The sequence below is a fragment of the Pogoniulus pusillus genome, chromosome 10 (genome assembly GCF_015220805.1).
Source record: "Pogoniulus pusillus isolate bPogPus1 chromosome 10, bPogPus1.pri, whole genome shotgun sequence".
In the NCBI taxonomy this organism is placed as follows: Eukaryota; Metazoa; Chordata; class Aves; order Piciformes; family Lybiidae; genus Pogoniulus; species Pogoniulus pusillus.
Genome location: NC_087273.1, coordinates 3,160,737 through 3,169,116, shown reverse-complemented (window position 1 = coordinate 3,169,116; position 8,380 = coordinate 3,160,737).

Genomic DNA, 8,380 nt, shown 5'->3' with positions numbered 1-8,380 from the left:
TACCTGGATTTAACTTTGGGGAGGAACTTGGGACTGGATGATCTCCTTTTATGATCAGGTTACCTGCCTGGTGAATGTGGGGCAGGCTGTGGATGGAGTCTGCCTGGACTTCAGCAAAGGCTTTGACACTGCTTGCCGCAAGCAGCTCCTGGCACAGCTGGCAGCTCGTGGCTGGGACAGATTCACTCTGATATGGGTCAAGAACTGGCTGGAGGGCTGAGCCCAAAGACTGATGGTGAATGGTGCCACATCCAGGTGGCAGCTGTCACTAGTGGTGTGCCCCAAGGATCAGTGCTGGGCACAGTCCTGTTCTATATCTTTACTGATAATCTGCACCAGGATATGGAGCCAGCATCAGTAAGTTTGCAGATGGCACCAAGCTAGGAGCAGGTGTGGAGCTGTTGCAGGGTAGGAGAGCCCTGCAGAGGGACCTGGCCAGGCTGGATGAGTGGGCAGAGGCCAATGGGATGAGACTGAACAAGGCCAAGTGCAGGGTTTTACACTTCGGCCACAACAACCTCAAGCAGCACTACAGGCTGGGGACAGCTCCACTCATGATCATGCAAACAGCAAATTCACAGCCTCCAGGCTCTATTCCCTGCAGACAAATGCTTTACTGTACAGAAAATGCACAGCCACATCCTATCTGTGGATGGCATCAGACTGCCCAGTGCCATGACAGCAGCAATAAATACCACAAAGCCAACCAACAACTCCTCAAATGCTTTGATGATAGCTCCAATAAGCCACCAGAAATGCACTCAGTGTGGAGAGTGCACATCTAGAACATAGTCAAGAGAAATCCATCTTGTCAAAAAGAGCTATGACCGAGTGAAAACCAGCACAGAAGAGAGATGGCAGCCTAGGGTGCTGCTTTCAGGAACTGAGAGCTTTTTTTCCTGTCCTTTTGGAGTTTTAGCTGAGGCACATCAGTGCTGCAGTGTTCCACTGCTGTGTTAAATAATGCATAAACACAACAAAATAATTGAAACAAACTTCATTTCCCTCTAGGACTCCATCAAAAAGGCTTTTGCTGCACTTTTTAACACCAACATGCTTGGAACTTCAATTATAAAGTGAAAATGTATTTCACAATCACAGAGGTTGGGAGGGACCCAAGGAGATCATGGAGTCCAACCTGCCTGCCAAGGCAGGATCACTCAGGGTAGTTTGCACAGGAACGCACCCAGGTGGGTTTGGAATACATCACCCACTGATAAAGCTCTAACTCAGAGGAAGACTACAGATTCATTAGTCCCCAGTAAATATGAACAAGGAGTTTAGTGATCACAGGCTCAAAGGATGTTAGAGGGTGGAGGAGACCCAAAGAGATCATCAAGTGCAACCTCCCTACCAGAGCTGGGCCATACAATCTAGCTCAGGTCATACAGGAACACATCCAGACAGGCCCTGAAAGTCTCCAGAGAAGGAGACTCCACAGCCTCTCTGGGCAGCCTGTGCCAGTGCTCTGAGACCCTTACAGGAAAGAAGTTCCCACTTGTGTTGGGGTGGAACCTCCTGTGCTGCAGCTTCCATCCATTGCTCCTTGTCCTATCCCAGGGAGCAGTGAGCAGAGCCTGTCCCCCTGCTTCTGACCCCCAGCCCTCAGATGTTTATAGACATTTATTAGATCCCCTCTCAGTCTTCTCTTCTCCAGACTAAGCAGCCCCAGGTCCCTCAGCCTCTGCTCATCAGGCAGTGCTCCAGGCCCCTCATCATCCTCATAGCCCTCTGCTGGACCTTCTCCAGCAGATCCCTGTCCCTTTTCAACTGGGGAGCCCAAAACTGAATGTAGTCCTGGAGATGGGGTGATCGTGGTGTGCACTTGGCTGTTTATAGTGACACTTCAATAGCTCCAAATGCTTGAGAAGCAATGGAACTGTTCTTACAACTCTGGGCTATAAACAAAACCTAACCAATAAACTACAAATGAGAATGAGCAGAAACTACTTTCAGAATATCAACTCACAGCAGTGGAACAAAACCAAATGGGTTTTCTAAATCAATCAGAATACTGAGGACTGATGTCCACAGCTAGCAATGTTTCCACATCTTGTTATTCATAGCACCATGAGCTTATCATTTGACACTCAATTACGTGCATTTAAACTTCTTATTTATAATACAGGTGTTTTATCATCTACAATATCAAGTTCTGCAGGTGATGAATTGCTGTGTGATACTGTTACGAGCACTCAGTGCAGTGCTGAGCTGTATCCACAGTGCTTTTCAGAACACAGAGTGAGGGGAAATAAAAGGGGAGCTTATTGTTTGTGAAAGAGATGAGAGAGAGAGAGCTCCCTGCAATAGCTGGGAAGTGAACTGTTGATGCAGAATTTCTCTTTCAGTTCTCTGAACCAACAGCTAAGCCATCCATGATGTATGCTGTAAATCTACAGGCTGGGGACAGAGTGGCTGAGAGCAGCCAGGCAGAGAGAGACCTGGGGGTGCTGGTAGAGAGGAGCTGTAGATGAGGCAGCAGAGTGCCCAGGTGGGCAGCAGAGCAAATGGCATCCTGGGCTAGCTCAGGAGCAGTGTGGCCAGCAGGACAAGGGAGGTTCTTCTGCCCCTGTGCTCAGCACTGCTCAGGCCACCCCTTGAGTGCTGTGTCCAGTTCTGGGCTCCTCAATTCAAGAGAGATGTTGAGGTGCTGGAAGGTGTCCAGAGAAGGGCAACAAAGCTGGTGAGGGGCCTGGAGCACAGCCCTGTGAGGAGAGGCTGAGGGAGCTGGGGGTGTGCAGCCTGCAGCAGAGGAGGCTCAGGGCAGAGCTCATTGCTGTCTACAACTACCTGAAGGGAGGCTGTAGCCAGGTGGGGTTGGGCTCTGCTGCCAGGCAAGCAGCAACAGAACAAGGGGACACAGTCTGCAGTTGTGTCAGGGGAGGTCTAGGCTGGATGTTAGGAGGAAGTTGTTGTCAGAGAGAGTGATTGGCATTGGAATGGGCTGCCCAGGGAGGTGGTGGAGTCACCATCCCTGGAGGTGTTCAGGAAAAGCCTGGATGAGGCACTTAGTGCCATGGTCTGGTTGATTGGCCAGGGCTGGGTGCTAGGTTGGCCTGGCTGAGCTTGGAGGTCTCTTCCAACCTGCTTGATTCTATGGTTATATGATAAAATGATCTGTCCTGCAGCTTTCATTAGCTGGAAAAATCCAGGCAGCAGTCAGTGCCACAGATCCTAGTCTCATCTAAACAGAGCTGTAATTAGATAAGAAAACCATTCTGCTCATGTTTGCATAAGATTTCTGCAACTGAACTGTACTGAAACAGGAGAAGGCATAATTAAAGGAGAAAAACTGCCACCTAGATAAGAAGTGACACAAGAGAGGAAGATTCCACACAGCTCAATAACTAAGGGAAACATGGAACAGCTGAAATCCTGAATTTGTTAGCATGGATATTTCAGAAAGAGATGGCAAGCCAACACTCTGCCTCATCCAGGCCCTAACCCAACTGCTTCTGAAGTTAACTGGATCCTCCTATGCAGGGAGAGTTGTTAAGCCTGGGAAAAGACTGCCTGGAGCAGTTGTGCAGTCTCCATCCTTGGCAATGTTTAAGACTCTGCTAGGGATGGCCCTGGCCACCTGCTCTGATGTGGAAATTTTCAGCAGAAGACCTGGCTAGCTGAGCTCCAGAGCTGCTTCCAGATCAAAATCCCATTCTTTTAACAATGTACATTCTCAATTACAAGACAGTTTCTTGTCATCAAAGTATGAGCCTCCAGCACAGCTTTTCCATTGCTTAACCACTCTCACTCTGAACAGTTTTGTTCCACGTACCAGTGGTAATTCCCCTTGCTGCAGCTTGTGGCTTCTGCCTCTCATGCTTTCACTGTGTATGCTTGACAAGAGGCTGGCTCTGTCTTCTCTGCAAATACCCTTTGGGTTCTTGAAGGCATCAATTAGATCTTTTCAGCCTTCCCTTCCCCAGATGAAACAACCTCAGCTCTTTCTGGCATTACACAACCCCTGAACCTTAACATTCTCCCAGTGTTATCCTTCTCACAGCACGTGGCTGTGGGCTGTACAACTTCAGAGCCATGTGGTCTTGTGCCACAATGGCCTTTTTGCTCACCTCTCCTTCCTTGGCACACTGATAGAAACACTCCTTACCTCAGCTTGACCTGTTGACAGATCCATCATATCTTTGTAGCCTCCTCCTATGTGATGAGCTTCTTAGTTTCCTGATCACCTTGGCAAAACTTCCTTCCACACGGCTGCAGGAATTCTTTACCTTGAACAGGTATAAGCTGTATATGCTTATAAGGGAGCAGGAACTTGAGCCCCTTTCTCCTTCCTGCTTGAGTATCCTCCAGTGGCAACACATCTCTTAGCTTGTGTGGTATGGCTGAACAGGTATTAGCTGCTCCATGCTTATAAGGGAGCAGGAACTTGAGCCCCTCCTTCTCCTTCCTGCTTTAGCATCCTCCAGTGGCAACACATCTCTTAGGTTGCACGGTATGGCTGAAGCTGTGCAGCTCCCATTTTAGATCAGGGTTGAACTCAGCTCACTGTGCCAAGTACTCTTAGCTAGTGTCTTAAGAGACCTTCTTGATACCAGTATCTCCTCTCTAACCCTGCTGGAAGCACCACCTTCAGGATATCCTAGAACCTTAGTTTCTTTGCCATGGACAGCAGGCAGGCATCACAGGCAGCATTCATAGCACCTAGCTTCAGCTGTCTGAAAAAGTGATCATCCTATCCTAAGAGACATGGTTGACCTCCTTCAGGTGTCCATCCTTGTCTGTTGATCAGAGGGGGAGGTGGGACAACAATTCCAGACCCACAAGCTCAGCATTATACAGCTGAAGCTGTATTAAGAATTAATCTCAGGTTCTGTGCTGGGGGAGGCCTAGGCTGGATGTCAGGAGGAAGTTGTTGGCAGAGAGAGTGATTGGCATTGGAATGGGCTGCCCAGGGAGATGGTGGAGTCACTGTCCCTGGAGGTGTTGAAGCAAAGCCTGGCTGGGGCACTTAATGCCATGATCTGGTTGATTGGCCAGGGCTGGGTGCTAGGCTGGACTGGCTGAGCTTGGAGGTCTCTTCCAACCTGGCTGATTCTATGAGTCTGTGATTCATATTTTTCATTCTCTGTCACCTCCACCTGACAATCCTACAGCTCTGCAGAAAGGAAATCTTCTCATCAGTCATCTGCCGTCTGACACTGGATTTTTGGGGTGTTTTTCACTCTTCCATTTGTCACACAGGTGCTGCTGTTTGTTTCTATCAGGCACCTCCCTTCTCTTCTTCACACACAAAGCCTTCCAGCGTCGTGAGTGTAGCAAATTGATCAGTGTATGCCAGCCTGTTGATGGGGTCAGAGGGAAGAGAAACAAGATCATTTGTGACATATCCATCTCCTCATGGAAAAACAACACTAATAACTTGCTGCCAGCTAACAAGTTCTTTTGCCACCTCAAATAATTATTGCTTACCCCTTTTGTTAGAAAAAAAGCAGCTGATTAGCTTTGCACTGTGCTCTCATCTCAATCTTAATCAACATATGGTGATTAAGACATGACACCACATTAAATGAACCCCAGAAATCCTAGTGTTGGTTTTACTGCAACTTATTTTATCTTAGACTCATAGAATCAGTCAAGGTTGGAAGGGACCACAAAGATCATCTGGTTTCAAACCCCCTGCCATGGGCAGGAACACCCTACCCTAGATCAGGCTGGCTGCAGCCTCATGGAATCATGGAATGGTTTAGATTGGAAGGGACCTCAAGGATCATCCAGTTCCAACCCCCTGCCATAAGCAGGGACACCTCCCACTAGAACAGGTTGCTCAATGCCTCATCCAACCTGGCCTTGAACACCTCCAGGGAGACAACAGCCACAGCCTCCCTGGGCAACCTGTGCCAGTGTCTCACCACCCTCACTGCAAAGAACCCTTTCCTAACATCTACTTTGAATCTCCCTTCTGCCACTTTAAACCCATTCCTCCTCATCCTCTTATTACAAGACCTTGTCATAGAATCACAGAATCAAGCAGGTTGGAAGAGACCTCCAAGCTCATCCAGTCCAACCTAGCACCCAGCCCTGTCCAATTAACTAGACTATGGCACTAAGTGCCACATCCAGGCTTTGCTTCAACACCTTCAGGGCCTCCAGATGACTCCACCACCTCCCTGAGCAGCCCATCTCAACAGCAAATCACCCTCTCTGTGAATTGTAAGCATCAGTTATAACAACTTGGGGGGGGGAGAAAAAAAACAGACACACAACAAAATCTTCACAACACCTACCTCAAGAAGGCCTCTTTCAAAACATCCTATTGGAACAGACCAATTCAGCAAACAGCAGTAAAGATTTTGGCCTCGAGTTGTTTTCTTTGCTTCCATTTTCTTCACGTAGTTAAATCAGCCAAGAAAAATGTCTGCAGAGAACAAAAAGAAACTTATCTCACATCAAACAAATATTGATGTGACTTTTAAGGTCAGTTGCTGCAAGGCCAGGGTTTAAAAACAAATTAAATGGGATGTATGCCGTTGGAAAGGTCACTTAGAAAGGTATCTGCTGCACCCATTTCACAGTGCAGCCCCCCCAGGGAGGCAAACCTATTGAATGCTGTGAGGAGACATTGCAATAATCAAGATAATTACAGTAATAGGTAGGTAGGTAATAGGGGCTTAATTAGATCAGAATGAGGATGTTCTTTAGAGAAAAAAGGAATTGCAGTGCATTGAATTAAAAGTAGATTACAGCAGCTGGGGTCAGTATTTATTTCAAGTTGACAGTTAACATGCATTAATGTTTCTTTGGAGAGATTCAGGGATTGCAGCAAAAGGCAGTCAAGATCATAGAACCATAGAGTGGTTCAGGATGGAAGGGACCACAAAGCTCAGCCAGTTCCAAGCCCCTGTCATAGGCAGGGATACCTCCCACTAGAACAGGTTGCTCAAGGCCTCATCCAACCTGGCCTTGAACACCTCCAGGGAGGTTGTGGACCTCCAAGCTCGTCCAGTCCAACCTTCCACCCAGCCCTGGCCAATCAACCAGACCATGGCACTAAGTGCCTCACCCAGGCTTTGCTTCAACACTTGCAGAGCCTCCAGACGATTCCACCACCTCCCTGGGCAGCCCATCCCACTGCCAATCACTCTCTCTGCGAACAGCTTCCTCCTAACATCCAGCCTAGACCTGCACTGGCACAGCTTGAGACTGTGTCCCCTTCTTCTGTTGCTGCTTGCCTGGCAGAAGAACCCAACCCCACCTGGCCATGGACAAGTTATTGTGAAAGAGGACTCCAAAGTCCTTCTCTGTGGAGCTACTCTCCATCAAGTCAACCCCTAACCTCTACCAGTGCATGGTGTTGGACAGTTAAACGCAGGTGAGCGCAAGGGCCACAGAGCAGTTCATGGTCTTTTGTCTAGGAAAGGCCTGATAATTATTTCACATACATAAGTCCCAAAGCACTGTTTTATTTCTTGTGTGCTTTGGCCATCTGTTCACTCAGGTGGGGTGGTTGTATTGCTTCAGATTGTGCTTGGGCATAGACTTCTGAAAGTCAGCTTCTAGTTATGGAATGTGACTTCTGGTTTAATGAAGGGGGCAGATATTCACTGACCACCACTGCCTTGCCAGGAGACTCCCTGAACTTTTGTGAGGCCAGGTCTGTATCACCCACCACAAACTGCTTGCTTGCCTTGCTTTTCCTTCAAGGTCCAATCTTCACACCACGTCAGCAGGACACACACTGAAAAAAGCACTATTCTTTTAGACAAAAACAGATGATGAACACTTGACTGGACACTTCTCCTTTGCAAGAAAGCATGTGGAGATGTCACCTCTAACTGCCAGCCATAGCTACATGCTGCTTACCTAACAATCCAAGTAGAAAAGATGAACTTCTGTGAGAACTTGGAGCTTCTTTGAGTAATTTCCATGTTTCTTAATGAATCATTAAAATTCTTTGATTCTGGTTGTGATCACTCCTGCCATGGCCACAGGCAGGAATGCAATAACACACGGAGTTATTCTGCTAGGAAGCACCAGAGGGTAGCATTGTCTTTTGCTCTGTGTGCTTGTGCCAAATGTGTTTCACCTAATCATCCTGAGGCTTGCTGCTGTGGAGTAGGCTGGATGCTAAACTGCTGCAGTGCTCTGCTACTACTTGTGAAATGACATCATAGAATTTGCTAGATTGGAAGAGACCTCCAAGCTCATCCAGGCCAACCTAGCACCCAGCCCTAGGCAATCAACCAGACCATGGCACTAAGTGCTTCATTCAGTGTTTGCTTGAACACCTCCAGGGATGGCAACTCCACCACCTCCCTGGGCAGCCCATTCCAATGCCAATCACTCTCTCTGACAACAACTTCCTCCTAACATCCAGCCTAGACCTCCCCTGAAACAACATCAGACTCTGTCCCCTCCTTCT